Below are 22907 nucleotides of genomic sequence, written 5' to 3' on the forward strand. Positions count from 1 at the left end.
ATAACCACTAAGGAAATTGAAGCAGTCATCAAAAATCTCCCAAAAAACAAAAGCCCAGGGCCAGATGGCTTCCAAGGGGAATTCTACCAAACATTTCAAGAAGAATTAATACCTATTCTTCTTAAACTGTTTGAAAAAATAGAAATGGAAGGAAAACTTCCAAACTCATTTTATGAGGCCAGAATTACCTTGATCCCAAAACCAGACAAAGACCCCATCAAAAAGGAGAATTGCACACCAATATCCCTGATGAACATGGATGTAAAATTCTCACCAAAATACTAGCCAATAGGATCCAACAGTACATTAAAAGGATTATTCACCATGATCAAGTGGGATTTATCCCTGGGCTGCAAGGTTGGTTCAACATCCACAAATCAGTCAATGTGATACAATACATTAACAAAAGAAAGAACAAGAATCATATGATCCTCTCAATAGATGCAGAAAAAGTTTTTGACAAAGTACAGCATCCTTTCTTGATCAAAACTCTTCAGAGTATAGGGATAGAGGGTACATACCTCAATATCATAAAAGCCATCTATAAAAAACCTACAGCAAATATTATTCTCAATGGGGAAAAACTGAGAGCTTTCCCCCTAAGGTCAGGAACGCGGCAGGGATGTCCACTATCACCACTGCTATTCAACATAGTATTGGAAGTCCTAGCCACAGCAATCAGACAACAAAAAGAAATCAAAGGCATCCAAATTGGCAAAGAAGAAGTCAAACTCTCACTCTTTGCAGATGACATGATACTTTATGTGGAAAACCCAAAAGACTCCACCCCAAAACTGCTAGAACTCATACAGGAATTCAGTAAAGTGGCAGGATATAAAATCAATGCACAGAAGTCAGTGGCATTCCTATACACCAACAACAAGACAGAAGAAAGAGAAATTAAGGAGTTGATCCCATTTACAATTGCACCCAAAACCATAAGATACCTAGGAATAAATCTAACCAAAGAGGCAAAGGATCTATACTCAGAAAACTATAAAATACTCATGAAAGACATTGAGGAAGACACAAAGAAATGGAAAAACGTTCCATGCTCATGGATTGGAAGAACAAATATTGTGAAGATGTCAATGCTACCTAGAGCAATCTACACATTCAATGCAATCCCTATCAAAATGCCATCCACTTTTTTCAAAGAAATGGAACAAATAATCCTAAAATTTGTATGGAACCAGAAAAGACCCCACATAGCCAGAGGAATATTGAAAAAGAAAAGCAAAGCCGGCGGCATCACAATTCCAGACTTCCAGCTCTATTACAAAGCTGTCATCATCAAGACGGCATGGTACTGGCACAAAAACAGACACATAGATCAATGGAACAGAATAGAGAGCCCAAAAATGGACCCTCAACTCTATGGTGAACTCATCTTTGACAAAGCAGGATAGAATGTCCAATGGAAAAAAGACAGTCTCTTCAACAAATGGTGTTGGGAAAATTGGATAGGCATATGCAGAAGAATGAAACTGGACCGTTTCCTTACACCACACACAAAAATAGACTCCAAATGGTTGAAAGACCTCAATGTGAGACAGGAGTCCATCAAAATCCTAAAGGAGAACACAGGCAGCAACCTCTTTGACCTCAGCCGAAGCAACTTCTTCCTAGAAACATCGCCAAAGGCAAGGGAAGCAAGGGCAAAAATGAACTATTGGGACTTCATCAAGATAAAAAGCTTTTGCAAAGCAAAGGAAACAGTCAACAAACCCAAAAGACAACCGACAGAATGGGAGAAGATACTTGCAAATGACATATCAGATAAAGGGATAGTATCCAAAATCTATAAAGAACTCATCAAACTCAACACCCAAAGAACAAAGAATCCAATCAAGAAATGGGCAGAAGACATGAACAGACATTTTTCCAAAGAAGACATCCAAATGGCCAACAGACACATGAAAAAGTGCTCAATATTGCTCAGCATCAGGGAAATCCAAATCAGAACCTCAATGAGATACCACCTCACACCAGTCAGAATGGCTAAAATTAACAAGTCAGGAAATGACAGATGTTGGCGGGGATGCAGAGAAAGGGGAACCCTCCTACACTGTTGGTGGGAATGCAAGCTGGTGCAGCCACTCTGGAAAACTGTATGGAGGTTCCTCAAAAGGTTGAAAATAGAGCTACCATATGATCCAGCAATTGCACTACTGGGTATTTACCCCAAAGATACAAAAGTAGGGATCCGAAAGGGTACGTGCACCCCAATGTTTATAGCAGCAATGTCCACAATAGCCAAACTGTGGAAAGAGCGAAGATGTCCATTGACAGAGGAATGGATAAAGAAGAGGTGGTATATACATACAATGGAATATTATGCAGCCATCAAAAGGAATGAGATCTTGCCATTTGCAATGACGTGGATGGAACTGGAGGATATTATGTTGAGTGAAATAAGTCAAAAAGAGAAAGACATGTATCATATGATCTCACTGATATGAGGAATTCTTAATCGCAGGAATCAAACTGAGCGTTGTTGGAGTGGGGGGTGGGGTGGGAGGGATGGGGTGGCTGGGTGATAGACAGTGGGGAGGGTATGTGCTCTGGTAAGCGCTGTGAATTGTGCAAGACTGTTGAATCTCAGATCTGTACCTCTGAAACAAATAATGCAGTATATGTTAAGAAAAAAAAAAAGAAGAAGAAGAAGAAGGTAGCGGGAGGGGAAGAATGAAGCGGGGGAAATCGGAGGGGTAGACGAACCATGAGAGACGATGGACTCTGAAAAACAAACAGGGTTCTAGAGGGGAGGGGGGTGGGAGGATGGGTTAGCCTGGTGGTGGGTATTGAGGAGGGCACATTCTGCATGGAGCACTGGGTGTTGTGCACAAACAATGAATCATGGAACACTTCATCTAAAACTAATGATGTAATATATGGGGATTAACATAAGAATAAGAAAAATAAAAAAAAAGAAGACATGTTAATTTTATCTTGAATACTTTCTAAAACAGAAAGATTTCACGTTTCAAACATATAAAGGGTAATGGGGCATAAAGGGAGGCAAAGTATCTACACTTCACTTGAACTGGTTAAATATTAACAGCAGTAGATTGTGATAACATAGATATAGAAATGTAGTTGACCCTTGAACAGCCTGGGGGCTAGGGGTGCTGACACCCATGCAGTTGAAAATCTACATATAACTTTTGACACCCCAAAAACTCAATTACTAATAGCCTACTGTTGACCAGAAGACTTACTCATAATATTAACAGTAAAATGACATGTATTTGTATATTATATGTATTATTTACTGTATTCTTACCATAGAGTAAGCTAGAGAGAAGAAAATCTTGTTAAAATGTTATAAGGAAGAGAAAATACATTTATAGTACTCTGCTGTTTTAAGTGAACCCACACAGTTCAAACTCATGTAGTAAAGGGTCAAGTGTATAAACGTATATCACTGATAAAGCTATACAAAGAGATACACTAAGAAAATAAGTATAGATAAAAAAAAAATGGAATTCTAAAAGCATGTTCCATCCACAGAATGGAAAGAAAGGAAAAGTAAAAAAAAAAAAAAATAGAGAAAACAAACAGAAAACCAAAGATGGCAGACTTAAGAACTAACATATTAATAGATTAATTAAATGGAAACAGTCTTCAAGCACCAATTAAAAGATATTGACAGTTGCTGGATCGTACGGTAGCTCTATTTTCAACTTTTTGAAGAAACTCCATACTGTTTTCCAGAGGGTTCTAGAGGGGAGGGGGGTGGGAGGATGGGTTAGCCTGATGATGGGTATTAAAGAGGGCACGTTTTGCACGGAGCACTGGGTGTTATATGCAAACAATGAATCGTGGAACACTGCATCAAAAACTAATGATGTAATGCATGGTGATTAACATAACATAATAAAAAAATATTAATAAAAAAGATATTGACAGGATGGATTAAAACCATAGTAATTCTGAGTGTGTATGCATAAAACAACAGAACAATAAAATGTATGTTGCAAAACAAGATGGAAATGAAAAAAGAAATAGACAAATACACATTATAGTGGGATTTTCAACTTCCTTTTCCCTACAATTGGTGGAAAAATATATTGAAACCAGCAAATATAGAGAACACAATTAGCAAACAGGAACACATTAACTTTGATAGAATATTCCACCCAAAATGTCAGCAATGCATACTATTTTAAAGCACCCATAGTATGTATCAACTAGATCATATGCTGGGCCATAAAATAAACCTCAACAAATTTAAAAATATTGCAATCATACACAGTATGTTCTCTGACAATGATGAGATCAAACTAGAAATCAATAGCGAAGAAATAACAAAACAAATCTCCAAATACCTAGAAACCAAGCAACAATTTAAAAATAATCCATGGGTCAAAATAGTCTCAAGGGAAACCAAGATATACATTGAAAATATTGAAGATAAAAATACAACCTATCAAAAGTTGTAGGACAGAGCTAAGTAGTGAAGAGAAGGAAATTTATAGCATTGAATGTTTACATTAGAAAAGAGAAAAGGTCTCAAATAAATAACCTAAGCTTTCACATTAAGAATCTAGATAGTACAGAAAAGAAAAGGAAAAGACGTCTAAAACAAGAAGAAAGATGAAAATAATGTGGTAAAGAATAGAAGTCAATAAAATTGAACAAGAAACATAATAGAGGTCAATGAAAAAGACTGATCCTCTGAAAAGATCAATAAAATTGCAAACTTGTGTCAAGACTGACAAAGAAAAAAATGGAGAAGATGCAAATTATTAATGTCAGGAGTGAAACAGGGAACATCACTACAGACCTTGAAGATATCAAAAGGCTAATGAGGAAATAGTATAAACAACTCTACACACACATATTTGACAACTTAGATAAAAATAGACCAATTTTTCAAAAGCACAAATGACTACAACTAACATACCAAAAATAGATGAATAGCCCTATCACTATATAAACAATTGATCACAAAAATAGAAATCTCAAGGGACAGATGATGTTGTTGAATTCTACTAAATATAATTCTTATAAAGAAGAATTAATACCAATCCCACATAACTTCTTCCAGAAAATAGAATAGAATATGAACGACTTCCTGTTTATTTTACGAAGCTAAAATACCCAAACCAGACAACGACAGGATGTAAAAGGAGAGTAGAGGAGAGAAGAGGCAAGAGGAAAGACAGAGACAGAGACAGACAGGTTTAATGCCAATGTCCTTCATGAATATAGATGCAGATATCTTTTAAAATATCAGCAAATAGAATTAAGTAATTTATAACAAGAATTATATGCCCTGACCAAATGCATTTTATTCCAAGGATGCAAGGCTAATTCGTTATGATCTACCATATTAACGACTTAAGAAAAAGAAATTCCATTGATCTTATTAATTGATGCACAACAAGCATTTGGCATAATTAAAACCTAATCATAATAAAAATGCTCAGAAAAGTGGAAATACAGGGGAATCTCCTCAACCTGATAAATGGCATCCTACACTTAATCTTACACTTAACGGTACTTTCTGCATAAGATTAGAAACAAGGAACTAGTATCTGCTCTTAGCACTCTTATTCAACATATGACCAGAATCTCGAAAAGCGCAAATGGGCAAGAAAATAAATAAAAGGCATACAATTTGGAAAAGAAGTAAATCCATGCCTACTTACAGATAATGTATAGAAAACTTCAAGAAATTAAAATACATCCTCAAATTAAAAAGTAATTTTAGAAAGGTAGTAAGATACAAGATAGACATACAAAAATCAATTGTTATACACAACATAACTACTACTTATGTTAGTGATGTGTTTGTATATCACAATGAACACATGAACACTGAAATTAAAAGTAGGATATATCTTCAGTGATCAAAAAATTAAATAGTCAGGTATAAATGTAAAAGAATGTACAGAAATTGCTGAAAATCCAACAATGTGATGAAATAAATTTAGAAAATCTAAATAAATGGAGTGATATTCTGTGTTCAGAATTGCACAACTCAAAAAAGTAAAGATGCCAGTTGTCTTAAAGCTGATACACAGATTTAACACAAATTCTATCAAAATCATAAGATTTCTTTTTAAAGAAATAGACAAGATTATTCCAACATTTATGTAGAAAGGCAAAGAGCTAGAGTATCTACAACAATTTTGAAGATGGAGAATGAAGTGGGAAGAATATCAGATGGCAGAGTAATCAAGAATGTATGATATTGTCAGAATGGTGTACACATGGATCAGCTGAACAGAAAAAGAACCGAGAAATAGACCCTTTCAAATATGCCCAACCCATTTTAGACAAAAGTCAAAAAATAGCAGTAATACCAAATGCCAGTGAAGATGAAAAGAAACTGAATCACTTACTTTTTTTATGGGAATGTGAAATGATACAGTCATTCTGGAAAACAGCTTGACATTTTCTTTAAAAAGCTAAGCATACAACTACCATATGGCCCAGGAGTTGTACTCCTGGGCACTTATCCCAGACAAATGAAAAGTTTGGTTACAAAAAAATAAAACAAAACAAAACAAAACAAACAAACAAAAAAACTTGTACAGGAATGTTTACAACTGCTTTATTTATAATCTAACACTGGCAACAGTCTGGCTGTGCTTAAGCAAATGAATGGTTAAACAAACTGTGGTCCATCTATATCATGGAGTACTACCCAGGAATTAAAAGGAATGAACTACAGAAACACTCTACAACCTGGACAAATATCCAGATAATTATGCTGGCAGGAAAAAAAAAAAAAAAAAAAGCCAATCCTGAAAGATTACAGGCTGTATGGTTCCATTTATGCAACATTCTTAAAATGGCAAATTTTGAAAAAAGGGAGAACAGACTTAATTGGAAAGGTTAAGGAAGAGAGTGTAAAAGAGGGAAGTGGGTATGGCTACATCATGAGAGGGTGGGTTTGTGGGCTGATGAGCTTGTCCTGTATCCTGATTGTCAGTGTTCATACACCAGGTGTGCATTGTAAAACAGGTTTGCAAATTGCTCCTATGGGGGGAAGTGGATAAAGGATATGTGTGACCTTTCCATGTTACATCTTGCAAATTCAGGCAAATCTACAGGGAAATAAATATTTAAACCTTTTTATTTTTAAAGGAAGGCAATAGTGTATATTCTCTAAGTTTGTTGTCAGAATGAAATAAATTTGGGGCATCTGGGTGGCTCAGTCAGTTAAGTACCTGCCTTCAGTTCAGATCATGATCCCAGAGTCCTGAGATCAAGCCCTGGGGCAGCCTCCCTGCTCAATGGAGAGCCAGCTTCTCCCTCTCCCTCTGCCCCCCCACACCCACTGCTTGTGCTCTCTCTCTCAAATAAATGAATAAAATCTTAAAAAAAAAAAAAAGAATGTGATATATTCAGAAGTACCTGTTTGAAGTCTGGTAATTACTAAACAGTCTATCTAATTTTGCTTACCTGTGTTCCTCTCCTACTCCTTTATAGACACCTTGGCTTCTTGAAAACTAAATGTTTCCCTCCAATGGGATGTACAATGCCCTTCCCAAACTCTCACCTATGATGAAGTTGTCTGGAGGAAGATCTGTTCCCCCACAGTTTGGGGGAACATAGGTAAGCATGAGGAGCGGCTCTAGTACAACACACAAACACAACAGATAATTTCCTATAGCTGTTAAAACTAAAGATTAGATTTCAATGGAATATTTTGGTATTAAAGGGAGGGAGGCACAAAGGACTGGACCCTGCGCCTAATCGCCCTGCTACCTTGTGAGGCTCTTGAGGACAAATAGCAGACTAAAGAGTTAAAGACCATCTTGCTACTAATTTTAGGACTCCAGGAGACAAGTGAGCTGGAGGTCAGGCCTCAGGTTCCAGGACACAGGCAGGATTTGTCCCCTCCACCTGCTTCAGCCACAGTCAAACCTTAGTGCCAGCAGCTGGTAGTTTGTACTTAAAAGATAACAATGTTTAGTCCCCATGAAGGATCCTAGGTGCCTTAATCTACTGTGTTGTGTGATGTTGTAGCTCCAAGGATTCAAGTAAAATGAGCTCTTTTATTCTACAAAGAAGTATTTCCACAAAGAACCAGATTCACAAAGTACAAGTAAAACAAAAGCAAGCTTTAATGTTATCTATGTGTTCCCTAAACTCAGAAGAGGAGCAAGGTGAGAGAGGTCAAGAGGAAGAGTAAAGATGATGGGTGCTCAGAGACCCAGGCATCAGGCACCTTATGTAGGCAGGGGGAGGAGAAGAGAGTAAGGTTCCTCCTGTGGCCACTGAGCCCCATCTGGTCAGAGAGCAAAAACGAACACCACTAAAACTGGGGGTCTCAGTCAGTGTCCTGACTGGGAAGGAGACATGGGCATCGCTAACTCTCAGTTTGGGGACTTGTATGGGGAGAATCCAGATGTTTCTGCACATCAAGCAGCCAGGCATTCCAGGGTCTGGCTGCCTCAGCAACAGTAACTCATCAATCTTCTAAGAACTCCACCAATATTTTTCACCTAAATGAAAACCACTGCATTATAATCAGGTGCTATCAGACTATGGCCTACTGACTTAAATTAATTTAGGAAATCATATGGGCACTGAACAGCCTGGGCATTTTCTAGCCTCAGGGGAATTAGAGAAGGCCAATTTTTAAAAGTATAAAGTGCCCAGGGAATGGCCATTATTTGACCTTAACTAACCTAGGTGAGCCATGGTCCACAGATCAGAGGTGGTATGTTAGCAATGGGCTAGATCTAGCCCAAGGCACTGTCATGCTATTGCAGACTCATAGGTGCCCCTAACTCCCTCTGAGAAGCATCCCCTCTTGCATGCAACAGGGTTCTGGAGATCCTGCTGTGCACAACAGTTTTGTACTATATGCTGGGTGGACTCAGGAATAAAGTGTGCCTAGAAGCATAATCCCAAACTGCTGAAACCTCCACCAGTTACACACACAGGGTCCAGTGGATACATGAAGGTGGGTGTCTGGTGTGTGAGCTCGATAAGTATTTCAACAGACATTCTTGGTTAATGTTCCTTTAGTGGATGGAGCACACAATCCTTACAGGATTTCCAGTCACTTATTTTTGTCTTCATGAGAGTGCTAAAGATCCTTTTTATTATTCTCAGCAACAATACTAAACGTAAGAGTAGTAGTGAAACGATAATGATAGGCAGTTAACACTTATTCAGACCATTCTTTGCCCTCAAAACCCAGTGAATTGGGTCTTATGTGGGATTTTTGCATTTTATACATGAAGACATTGAGTCAGAGAGATTATAAGAGTTTACCCAAGGTCCAATGAGTTAATGGAAAATTACAATCCTGGCCTGACTCAAGAAAATAAGAATTAATGTTTTGCCCCCTGAGATAATTTTCCTTCTTTTCCCCAATTTTCTCAATTGATTGAGATCCAATCAATTTCCTCCTTTTGGCTTCCCTTACAATGGCAGAATGAGGCAGACGCTCTTGGCCACAGGGAACATGGAGCCCTTTCCTATGTATTGTGGAGCATTATGTTTTTCCTGCCAGCTCCAGGCCTTCTGTCTTCTGCACCTACTCTGGGGGCCAAGGGCAGGCCATCCCATGTCCTTCTCATCAGCCAATCACACAGGAGGGAAGAAGAGAAAAAATTAGTAAGGCGAATTTCTAAGCTCTCTGTTCTCCCACCTGAAAGAGCTTACCATCTTCCTCCACTGCTTCCCACCCCAAGCACCCAGCACTGGTGGTCCACATCTCCACATATGACAGCATAAGGGATCTCCATCCCTGGGATTGAATGAGAAGGTTACCCACGTGGAAGGTAAAGGTGTCTCCCAGAATAGGTGGTGTAGAGGTGTTGAAAGACATTTGACCTCCCCTTAGAATACCATTATTTCTGTTTTTGTGAAAGCCTTTCCACTGGCCAAGGGCAGATGCTGCGTTCTGCCTTGATCCCCATGTGCTATGCATAGGTGAACCCAAGAATGACACAAAGGAAGAGGAGGGCCACACAACCATGCCCCTGTGACCCCACTTCAACCACCAGCAGTGAGATTGCCTTTTCCAGAAAATGATACTATTGTTCCTTTATATGCCATATAAGACGGGGTCATCAAACTCCCATTTATTAATAGAGAATGGCTTCATGTGTTGCCCAGGGCTTTCGTGTGGATGTTTGCTTACATTTCAAAGTAATAGAGTCATTTATTTCCTTTATAGCTGCCTGGCAATTTTAGGTAACACTTTTATATCTTCTCTCTTGTGAAGACATCAGAGTTTTTATTTGGCATATACCAAGGCTTGAGAAGGCAAGCAGCCTTTTTTACAGCAACCATCAGGGAAATCACTGATTTTGATAGATTCAGGTTTTTTCTGCCATCCTCGGTTTTTACTTTCTATTAAAAAAAAAAAAAGTCTCGATGGGCTTAGAACTTCAGTTTGGAATATGGAAACTCCAAAGAAAAATGCTAAAACTACAGGAGAGACAGTTGTCCTGATTTCATTAAAATGACACTTGAGAAGAAACAAACAATTCAAACATAGAAGCAATGTTCACCAATCCAATATCACCAGTTTTCCTCCCCCCTCTAGTTCATTCTCTATGAGGATTTCTCAGTGAGATTTCTAAAGAGGAGTTTCACATATCAATTTTTAAATTAAAATCCATCAACAATTGACTTTGAGGCTGAGTCAAACTGCACAACTCTTAGGATACTTTCAAGGTACTTGGGTGAAGTCCTGGGTACATGGCCCTGGCCATATTTCTTAGCTATTGCTTGCAACTTCACTCTTCACCCCAGCAGCCCAATTACAAACAAGCCCTAACAAAGTAGACCACTTGGTTTGTGTGTCTGTGCATCTTTGCACTGAATGGTTCTACTATTTCCTTTAATGCTGCGTGTTTATCTCTGGTCTCCTGTTCACGGAGGTTGACTCTGACCATCTCTGTCCTTTCCCTTCCAGGCCTACACTCAGGTTTAGGGATCTTCCTTTGTGGGGTTATTTGTAGGAATTAACAGGATAGAGATTGAATGGCTGAGCCCAGCCATCTATTCATTAGTCTCAGGCTAATAGGATTTATTTAGACTTGGCGGTGATATTGGAGTTTCAGTCCATGCTTGATATAAATGTGTGACAATTGGCCAGTTTGCTGGAAGTTCTACTTCTCTGAGAAGTTACAAACATGGTAACTGTCCCCCCAAAATATATAATACCAGAGGCAACACACACACCTACCCACCCACCTATCCCTCCCCCCAAACACACACACACGATACACAAAACTCAGTGGTTTCACCCGCTTATTATCTATCAAGATTTAGTAAGCGCCTACCTTGTGCTCAATCTTGTTTGGGTGTTGCGGCTACAACACAAAAGATCAGTGTCTACTCTCAGGAAGGTTTCGTTTGATGGGCAGGATGGAAATAAGCAAACAAACAAATGCGTTTTTATAACACGATACAATGTCATAAAGTATAGTGTCTAGGAATGATGGGGCATATATCTGAGAAGCTACTGCAGATTGCACTGACCCCATGGTACCTGCAGCAAATGAGAACACAACTTGTTCTCCATGGTAGTCTCTAAAGGGCCTTTCTAACTTCCTCAGTGCCTGCTACAATATTTCCATCTTTAACCTACATTCCTTCTGCTCCGATTTAAGTCATTCCCTTGGGTTCTTCCTTTTAGAACCTGAGTGCTGAAAAATGCAGAGTGCATAAGGACTCCAGGAAAGTTCAGGGAAAAGGTTGAAGAATGGAACTTGTCCAATTTAAACTATGGGAGAATTTGGGAGTAAGCAGACAGCAATTGTATAGTTGGTCATGTACAAGGGTGGTGGGGTCAACACCTCCACAGCACCTCTCCAGAAGCTGCTCCAAACATTTAATAATGATTGATTGTAATATCGTTATTTACAGGTCTAATTTTTACCCATGTGGTGTTCTATCTAACAACAACAACAACAACAAAAAAAAAACATTAAAAACACCTGCTAATCATCTGCTTCAGCTAATTTAGAAGGAAAAATTCAAATAGTACTTTTGCATTTTTCTAATTAGGTAAGTATTATGAGTTTTAATTAATGTCTTAATTAGTACATAGTTATGTACTCGTGACACTGGTGAATCATTTGAAACCAGGCCTTGATTACTATATTGATATGTGTTCTGTTGTTCTATTTTTAATTTCTTTTGTTTTTCAAAGAAAAAAAAGTAGCTAGGAGTTTTTCTATTCAGGGAAAGCTTCTCTGCCGGTAAACAGTGACCCTGCTCAGCCACATTGTCCAGACTGTGATTTCTTCATCTCATTCTTGCTCAGTCTCTCTTTCTTTGCACCTTGCACTTGCTAGAGACCCTGATCCCAGAAGTTTGTTATGTGGGCTGCCCAGAGCCCCCCCTTCCCCGTTCTCTTCAGGCAACCCCACTGTGCTGGATATTCACTCTGTAATTAGGTGTTTCCTTAATGCTCATCAGATGCTGAATTGGCAATGAGGATGTAGAAAAGAGTTAATTACAGAATCTGAACTGGAGAATGGCAAATGCCCTCGGTAAACAAATAAATGAGCCGCAGTATGGCACAGTTTCAGAATGACAAGTGTAAAAGTTCCTACGTATCTCAAAAGGTTCAACTGCTTTGCATCATCACTTCCAAAACAACCTTCACTGTGAACGAGTAAGAAATAAGTGGGGATGGAAGCTGGGGCTAGTGCCTTATCCAGATATGATTATGCACTCCAGATGTGAGGCTTGGAAAAAATCTTGTTGATTTTGGTGTTCATAATGTAACTCCTCAACTCAGTGAAAAAGAAAAAAGCCCTTTTTGCATATTCTATACAAGTAGTTGGAATAAGATACAAAGCTTATTTTATACAATTGCAAATGCCATGCAGTCAGAAAGGAAATAGATGTAGACTTCTCAGAGGTAAGAACAAAGAGAAGGCTGCAGAGAGTGATAATTTATATCATATGAACAGAAGATGTGTTGGTCCTCGTGATGTATGTTATTGATTGCTGTTTTACTTTGATCTTATCCTCCATCCAGTGTGATCAAAATGGCTGGGAAGGTAAAACTACATTTTGCAGACTTTTTTATTAGCAAGAGTTCCAGATTTGATTTAGATTGGGCCAAACAGATGCACATGCATCTATGTTTATCTGATGCAGATTTTAACAGGTGTGGCTGATAGTCCTGAAGCTGGTATCCTGAATGGGCAATACCCAACATGGGATATCCTGACTACATACATTTTCTGATCATAGAGTATGTGCAGCAAACTTGGCAGCCCAGATCTTTGAAGGGGCTTGGGGAATAATACTTAGAAGTTCAACCCAGAATGCATTTTTAACCTTCTGAACCCTCTAGCAATGCCATACTATATAATAAATCCCTTCCAACCTAAACTAGCTAGGATAAAATCTGTTCTCTATAACTGAGCCGGCACAAGGACAGTTTTAAATCCATTCCTATATCAAAATGTTCTACTTTCATTCATTATTTCTTAGGTAGCTGTTAGAACTAGCAGAATCTGATGATATAATTCTCACAAAGTTGAAATGATTAGTTCTTTTGTTTCTCTTGGGGAAGAATTTTGACTTTAATAGTGGACTCTGAGAGACAAAAGCCATAACCACATAAGAAAAGAAATATAGGGGCGCCTGGGTGGCTCAGCCGGTTAAGTGTCTGCCTTCGGCTCAGGTCATGATCCCACGGTGCTGGGATCGAGCCCCGCATCGGGCTCCCTGCTCAGCGAGCAGCCTTCTTCTCCCTCTCCCTCTGCCTGTCTCTGCCTACTTGTTCTCTCTCTCTGTCAGATAAATAAATAAAATCTTAAAAAAAAAAAAAAGAAAAGAAAAGAAATATATATAGATAGATAGTATGGGGTCAGCTGGTAAGGAAAGACTTAGGAATTAGGAAAGACTAAGGTCTGGGAATCATTACTTGGCTTCTCTTCATACCACCTCTTAAGTTAATTATCTAATCCGTATTTAAGATAGCACAAAGTGCTAAACAGTGATGCAATGACTATTTTTGTCTTTATATTATAGAATATTTCAAATGGTATGAATACTGTAATAAATCCATAGCTAATCACAAATGACCCTTAAAAATTATCAAGCCATAGTTAGTTTTATTTCACCTCTACCATCACCCACTCATCCCAACTGTAGTTATTTGGAAGACAATCTCAGATCATACCATTTCATCCGTAAGTATGTCACCATGTATTTCTAAAAGATAAGTAATTTTTTCAAAGTTTAAAATAGCCACATTACTAGGCTTAAATCTATAAGTAAATTAGTAATAACTTTAATATCACCAGTGATTTAGGTAGTGTTCAAATTTCCTGACATTTTTTTTTTTTAAGTTTGCTTGTTTGAATTTGGATTTTAAATACATGGCAACAGACTAATCTTTGTTGTTGTTGTTGTTAATAGACCTTATAAGTTCCATTTGATTGAATCAAATGCTTACTGATTTATCTTCTAAGTCTTTTTACTTTCCTCTGCAATTATTTGTGAAGAAGTGAGATATTTGTCATGTGAAATTTCCATAATCATCTTCATGTAATGGGCTCTCTGCTCTCAGTATTGCTTGTAAGTTGCTGTTCGCATCCTATAGGCCTCATAGAGATTTTGGCAAGAATTTTTTATGTATTTCCATCAGATAGCACACAATATTTAGTAGATTGCCCTCATGATGATGTTGGTAGCTATTGATCACTGTCTAAACCCACCACTTTATTAGGAACTGGAAATCAGGTATTCTAATTGTGTCACCTGTTTTTGTTGTTGTTCATTAGTTAAAATATGTCGTAAGTTCATATTGGTACTTCCGATTGAAGTGAAAGACTGAATGATCCCTTAGTGACCTTATCTCTTATCTCCTTTGTCCGGATCCTCATTGAGACCAAGTAAATACAGTTGATCCTGCCCACCCCCGTGTTGTTAAATATCTGCATATAGCTTTTGACTCCCCCACAACTTCACTAATAACCTGTGCTTGACTGGAAGCTTTACCAACAACATCAGCAGTTGATTACCACATATTTTGTATGTTATATGTGTTAAATGCTGCATTCTTACAATAAGGCCAGTTAGAGAAAGGAACATGTTCTGAAGAAAGTTGTAAGAAAGACAAAATACATTTACAGTATTGTATTTATTGAAAAAAAAAAAAAAAAAACACATGTAAGTGGGTCCTCATAGTTTGAACCCATTCTGTTTGAGGATCAATTGTCTACACTGCTCTATCTCCTAATACACATTCGGGGGACTTAGGACAATAACACCAACCTCATCTTCAATAATATGACTACTAAACTAGTGAATGTATTGCTTTATTTTGTTTCTCAGGTTATTTTTTTTCTTCTGGTATAATCTACCAGAATAACAGTAAAACTATTGTTTTGCATATTTTGAAATACTACTTGATTCAATTATGTCATTGACTTGAGACACATGTGTTTGGTGCATTTATCCTTTGGGGAGGGATATTATTTTATTTTTAATTCTGCAAAACATGCTTACAAAGTCAAATCTATAAAACTTAGGATGTCTAGAGAACTCTAGATTCTATTCCTGACACCTCCACTCTTCCTAGCTTTCCACAAAGGCAATCTTCTGTTTAATTTTATAGTTTATGGTTTGTTTTTCTTGTAAATGTAAGCATGTTGGGTGTGTGCATGTATATATGCATATAATACACTACACACACTTTCATAGATAAACAGTAGTACATTATTTTATTTATTTTTAGCAACTATACATTTTCTCCCCTCTCCTCCCCTTATAATTAGTGCATCACTCATTGGATCATACAGAGCTATTCCTCATTCCTTTCCATAGCTGCCTATTCTCCTTTTTGCAGATCTACTGAGGTTTATTCACCCTTTCCCTTATAATAGACATTTGATAGGTCTCCATCCTTTGCTACGAAGGTTTCTGTGCCCATGTGCATATGCCTTGCAGTATATTCTTAAAGTAGGAATTATTTGGATCAAAGGGTAAATGCACATGTAAATTTGATAGACATAACCACATCCCCCATTGTAGATATTGTATCATTTTTCATTTCCACAGACACTATTTCCCCATAGTCTCAATAATGAAGCATGTTGTCAACTTTTAGATTTTGTCAGTGCGTTGGATAAGAAATTGCATATCACTGTCTTTAAAATTGTGATTATCTCATTATTACTCAATTTGAGAATCTTTTTATATGATTAAGGCCAATGACCTTCCTTTCTCTGTAAAATATATGTTCGTATCTCTAACTCATTTTTTCTATAGAAGTGTTGGTATTTTTTATTATATTCTTCTCTCTTTTTTGACTATTGCTTTTGTATATTAGTCACATCAACCTTCTGTCAGTGATATGTTATAAATCACACTGAAGTTCCATTACCACATTTAAGTCTTCATTATTAAGGCTACTGAGAAGCAAAGACAGACAGGCAGACATTAATGAAAACCCACTTTCCAGAACATAAGTTTACCAGAGTTCAAAAGTGAAGATGCATGTAAATATAAAGCCTATGGTTGCTTAAATTTATAAAACAAGACATGTTCAGTCTCCCAGGAAAAGAACAGAAATTCCAAAGGGAGAGTCCAAATTCCTGCAGTTTATATTTTTATGGGGTTCTCGAAGTAGAGAAAATAATATTGTGTAGGTTTTTTTCTCTCTTTCCTTTGGAAGATATAACTATGGGGGTGTAGGTATCATAAAGGAAGGAGTAAAGTGCTTATAAGAAGAGAAAATAATTGAGAAGCACAAATGTATCTATAGATCTGTCAAATGACCTGTATAACAGCAACACAGAAAAACAGAACTCCCAGAACTCCCAGCAAATAAGTGCTATTTATTCTCAAGCAAATAGACATAAATGCACCTGAAGTTTCCAACCTCATTAATATAGACAGGCTTTTTAAAAGTTAGATAGAAATTCTGAGTGAAAACCGGGAAGACAAATCCCCACTAGATTTCTCATCTTGGTTCAGGAGGGAACTAGCTCTGATTTCATTGATCTTACTATTTATTTAAAAAAGTGTATTTTTTGTTTGATCAAAATTAGAGGGAAACAAAGCAATCTCTGATATCTGAGGAAGTACTACTAAACTTCTTTGTTAACCTGGGTAATCTTACAGATTGAATCAAATGCTATTTGGGATTGGGAATGATGCTGTTTCCAAATGTAATGTGCTTGTTAATGGAGGTTTATTCCACTGTGTGATGGATGGAATGTTGAACTTTCTCAAGAACTTCAGATTGCATTTTCTTTAAATGTTGTATGACACAAGATATAAATGTATAGAGGACACAACCTTGAAAACAATGTTTGTTTCCTGAAAAGGAAGTTGGCATTTTCTGTTCTAACCTCTTAGTTATCAACCAAAAACAAGTAAGTCTAAGGGGTTGCATTTTGTGGCCCTAAGCTTAGTGTTCTTTATTGAAAGAGCAAAGACATAATTTAGCTCATTTATTTCCAGTATCTTCTGATTTCCTCCTATAAAAAGCTGCTTCTCCTAAATAATGTCAATTGGAAGGAAAAAATATAAATCAGGGCACCCCTTTGCCACAGATCCAATACAGATAATATCTGTGTACTTAATAAGGACCACTAATAGTTTTTTTTTTTTTTTTAGATCTTATTTATTTATTTGACACAGAGAGAGTGAGAGAGAGAGAGAGAGCATAAGCAGGGGGAGTGGCAGGCAGGCAGAGGGAGAGGCAGGCTCTGTGCTAAGCAAGGAGCCCGATGTGGGACTTGATCTCAGGACCCTGGGATCATGACCTGAGCCAAAGGCAGACGCCCAACGACTGAGCCACCCAGGCGCCCCCACTAATAGTTTTGTATTAATTCTCAAATTTAAAAATTACAAGGCTCTGCATTTTACGGGTGGGGTCCAGAGGGATAAGACATTGAAAACTAGCCCATGTGGGAGCTAGAATTAAAAATCCAAGCCTGACCAATTCCCATTCTCCACCCTACCTGCAACCTCATCACTATATTTAAGTTGGATATTTCTCTTAATCTTGAGACTCAAGGGCAGCAGAGGAAAGGTCAAAATAGTCACTAAGATACCCCTGAACCTTAAAGGCACTCTACAATTGAGTGCTCTGCTGTAAATGGCCATAGTCTATGCCTGCAGAGGCCGTTCTTATTCTTCTGTCTTCATTAGTACTTCTTAAGACATCAAAAGGATCTCAAGAAATGCTACAGTTAACTTAAAAGAGAACTAAACAAACTTCACACTAGTCAAGTCTTCAAAGGAATCATTTTGATAGCCTAATAATCCCTCTTTGTGTGAAGGTGACATACGTGTGTAATTGGTTTCAACAACATCGTAGAAGTTCATATATCCAGCATTGCCCCCTTCATGATAAATGGTTAGAATCTGACCATAGCCCCAAACAGTACAGAATTCAGTGCTTCTCTCGAGCTCAATATCTATAGTTTGCTTTACCATCAATGATGTCCTAACCCCACTGCTAACAAACTCTGACAAAATAACTTTTTAAGCTGGAATGGCCTAAAATCACCTGGATTATATTCTTAATGCCGTATGCACCTGCTGCTTTTCTTGTGACATATGGTTAGCACAGTGAACGCCGATATATTGAACATGGCTAAATGGTTTAATTTGATGTAGGTTGTGGTGAACTTTTTGTAATGCTTTTATATCCCAGATACTAGAATGTGAAATTGTAATGCGTTAAATAGAGCATAGGACTGGGGTCACACAGACCTGCTTACAAATCAATACTCCCTACCATATTCTACCATAAATTATTTATTTTGTCATGTACTACAAGGAGGAAGTAAATGGTGGACTGAAAGTGTGTGACGGGGAAACATTAATGATCTGGACTCAGGGAAGGGCTCACAAAGAAGCGATGTTTAACTTGAGACATCAGGAGTCAAGGGTGGGAGGGACCAATTTCCTACAATTAAAAGCATGTATAAATGCACTGAGGTAAAAATAAATTGTGTGTTTGGTGACCTGAAAGAAAACCAGCATGGGTGGATTCAAGAGCATGAGGATGACTGTCTCTCAAGATGATACCAGACAAACAGGGAGGCTGGAGGACATCTAGGACAATGTCTGGGGCATAGTGGCTGCCCAATAAATAGTAGCCTTAAAATAACCAATGCAAATACGCAAGATAGCATAGTTTCACAAATTCAGAAGAAAGTAATGTTGGAAGGATTTCTAGGGTGGCTGTGGAGAGTGACACAAATAACCACTATAGGTGTGAGGGTCCAGTCCAGTAAATAGAAGTCAATCTATGTATTTCAAATAGAAAAAAAAATGCAGAGAATTGGTCATATAGTGATGGAAGACCTGAGAAAACAAAGAGGGACCTCACTATTAACAAAACATGAAACCACTGCTGCTAAAAATGGAGGTCCCAAGAGAGGAGACAGCGTTAAATGAAACCTGGTGGAAACCAGGCTGCAGTGCGGTCGTTTGGCAGGTCTGGGAGTCACCGTAGAGGACTCACAGCTTCTTCTACAGAAGACACAGGTGGAGAAAGAGAGAGAAGGAAACATGTGTTCTCCCTTCCTTCAGCCTTCAAATCACCTGCTTATGCCTCCCATTGGCTGAACCAAGTGGTAAGACATCGTGAGAGATACAGTTTCTGTGATGAACAGAGTGGCAGAAATTTAGGGAAAGAAGCTGAGAGCAGTCTCGCAAATAACCCCTATAAAATCCTTTTTTAATAGAAATAGAGATGCTAATTGAAGCTCCATGCTCATTAGGAGCTACAAGTACATTTTGCGGGCTGCACCCCATCTCCATAGCAGTCACGAAAACACAAGCTGTAATATGCAAGTAAAATATCTGTTTCTAATGCAATGGTCTATAAGTGTTATATACAAGGCCGTAATATACTCAGTAATAAGCCATACTGAAGAAGCCCTTAGTTCTCTCCTAATTAAAATGTAAGGTCTTCAGGGATTTTTTTTAATCTTTATTTAAAAATGCCTTCATTTAAATCAATTGATAATTAATGAATATTCAGAAAGGTCTGACCTTTCTAAAAAGGTCATATATATATATAATATATATATATAATCTATCTATCTATTCCATTCCTGCATTATTCATAGAGAGCTACTATTAACATAGCAATATAGGGAAGATAGTGAAATTCCCGAATTTACATAACTGTAGCTACTTGGGTATATGACATAATATCCTGACTTAAGAATTCTAATTTTCCTGGGATTTGAGTTTGAATTATGCTACAATATGGGGACACAATTTATTTTTGTCATGGACGCTGAACCAATCCCTGACATGCTTATTTAAATATGGTAATTTATTTTTTGTCTATTCGATGTCAGACACAGAGTAATTGTAGTTATATCAATATGAAAAAAATGAAGCTTTATTTAATTGTGGAAAATATAGTATTTTCACAATCAATGCAATGTGAATGAATGTTTGAAGGTGGTTCATGTTGCATGAGGAGAAACAAAAGAAACAAAAGCTCTGGATGGAAACACCAGGTTGATCCACAATTTCCAATCTTTTTTCTTTTTTTTAATCCATTTTTATTTGCTAAGGTTATATAGTTGGGATAATACTACACATAAGTTTACTTATATTATTGTGGTGTTTTCTTCTAAATTATCATTATTTGCTTTTTAAGTAAGACTTTTCTCTCAGGTCTTCAGATTATACACACTTAAAAAATAATGGTTTCAGATCAATTTTGAGAATAGGCACCATGATCAACAAAGTTTTCTACTTAAAAAAGAAAAAAAAAATCTTGTTAAAAGCTGAGCTTTTTTTTTTTTTTTAGCTAAATGTGAGAACATTTCAGAGTATTTACTGAAAACAATCAATAAGTCCCTAGTAGGTATATGTCAATATATATCAAGTCAAAAGCACAGTATTATGTGGAAATCAATGTTTTCCAAACATACGGAGAATTTACATTGAAACAGACCACCGACATTTTCAATCCATTATTATTATTATTATTATTATTATTATTATTATTATTATTATTATTCTTTTGGTAGTATAATATACAGCACCCAAAGCAAAATCATGTGTCTAACTAATTCACTCAGTAAAAATTGTGTTTAGCCAACTTTCAAGAAAGTAATATTTAATTTAATTTGCTCCAAAAAGTCTTCACAGATTAAATCAGCATACATTGGAGCATCCCTTTCTTCTGCCTTTGATTTGTACTAACCACGGGCAAGGTGACGATTTTGAGAATTTAGAACCACACTACTGGATTCTAAACTCCAGTTTGACACTCACTAGTTCTGTGATCTTAAAGAAATGATTTAAGCTCTTTGAACTAAGAGTTTTGAGTTCTTTCTTCTTCTGCCTCCACTTCTGATATGACTAAGCACTCAATAAGCTCTAGCTTATACTTTTCTGTTAAACTAAATATTTTCTGATGTGGGCTACTTTGTGAGAAGGAAAGATCTGACAGCTGAGTAACAGAAGTCTCACCTTACAAAGGACATATCTCTTTATTCTTGGACTTATTTCTGTGCACAATTATGTTTAACTTACTGTCTCACTGATAGGTACCTGACCTTGGTTGTCTTTCTGGCTGTTGTCTGAAAGACAGAGGTTGGACTGGAGAGTCATTGCACAGCAGTGGAAGAAAAGGGCCTTCCCAGGAGAGCAACAGAACTGACTGGCCAATCAGGACTTGACTTGATCAAAGCTAATATCCATCACATTCCTATATTAGTATATCTTATTTATTAAACCTAATATAACTCATTTTTTATTTTAGAGATTAAAGGGTTGTAATTTTTGTTATTTGGAAATTGGAAAGGAGATGATGCATATTCTCTAGGGCAGAAGATATTCTGCATTACCCTAAAGGCAAGGCTCATTCTGGACAAGCATAGTAGGCAATGGAGCCTATGATCCCCCAGGATACAGAGCATTGATGATAAGACAGGCAGTGGGACTAGGATACCATGGTGCTTACCCAATCATCTTATCCTTTCAAAGGGCCAAAAAGTTGATAGAATACAGCATGAATGTGCTGCTTTATTGAAGGCAGATCTGAGAAATGTGCTATGGAGACAAAGGATAGAGGTGGTGTTTACTTAGGGTCATAAAAATCAAGAATGACTTCGTGGAAGTTCTTGGCCTGGATTGCAACAGAGTAAGGAGAGTTTCAAGATGGAGATAGAGGAAAGGAATATTCTAGTGACCAATATCAAGGATATGAGTATGCTATGGTGGCTTTGTGGGAATGCAGATAGTTTCATTTCACTGAGTCTAACTGGTTAAAGAACAGTAGGCCACAAAGCTGGGGAAATATTTTTCACAAGAAAAAATAAACTAAAAAGCTTTGATAATGCCTTTGAATTTACTGTAAAATTATAGACTCTAGCTTGTTTGTAAATGGGCTTGATTTAGAAAAAAAGAAAACTAGCATAACCTACATAACCTGATTATTCTTTGAGGAGGACAATCTTGACAGTCGTGTAAAAGACCGTTTATATAAGAGGAGAGAGAGAGATTGGTTATGAAAATGATAAAATATTTTAGGCTATTATTTTTTAAAGTGTGTTTGAAGGAACTCTAATTTTACAGAATTTTACTAAATGTAAAATTTTACTAAGTGTAAGAGGAAAAATAAAGTTTCTATATTCATAGATTTTTTTTTGTAAAAATAGACCTAAATAAAGTAAACCAGATTTCCTCACTACAGAGTATCTAACAAGCTAATGTGCACAAAAATATCGAGGAAGACTAATAGCATGTAGTTTCCCCAAAACTCTTTGACAATGACAATTCCCTTTAAAGAACCATCTTGCAGTATTGTTTGCCAATCCTAATTTGCAGCATGTTGGTTTCTGCAGTAAGGTCCTCACTAGACTGTTAGCTCCTGTAGGAAGTACACTCTGTGTTGTTAACCTTTCTAATTTCTGCTTTTAGAAGTTTGGCATAGGGCAAGTCCTTCAAAAATACTTCTTTCT

This window comes from Mirounga leonina, unplaced genomic scaffold (genome assembly GCF_011800145.1).
Source record: "Mirounga leonina isolate KUSES-001 unplaced genomic scaffold, KU_Mleo_1.0 Mir_151, whole genome shotgun sequence".
NCBI lineage: Eukaryota > Metazoa > Chordata > Mammalia > Carnivora > Phocidae > Mirounga > Mirounga leonina.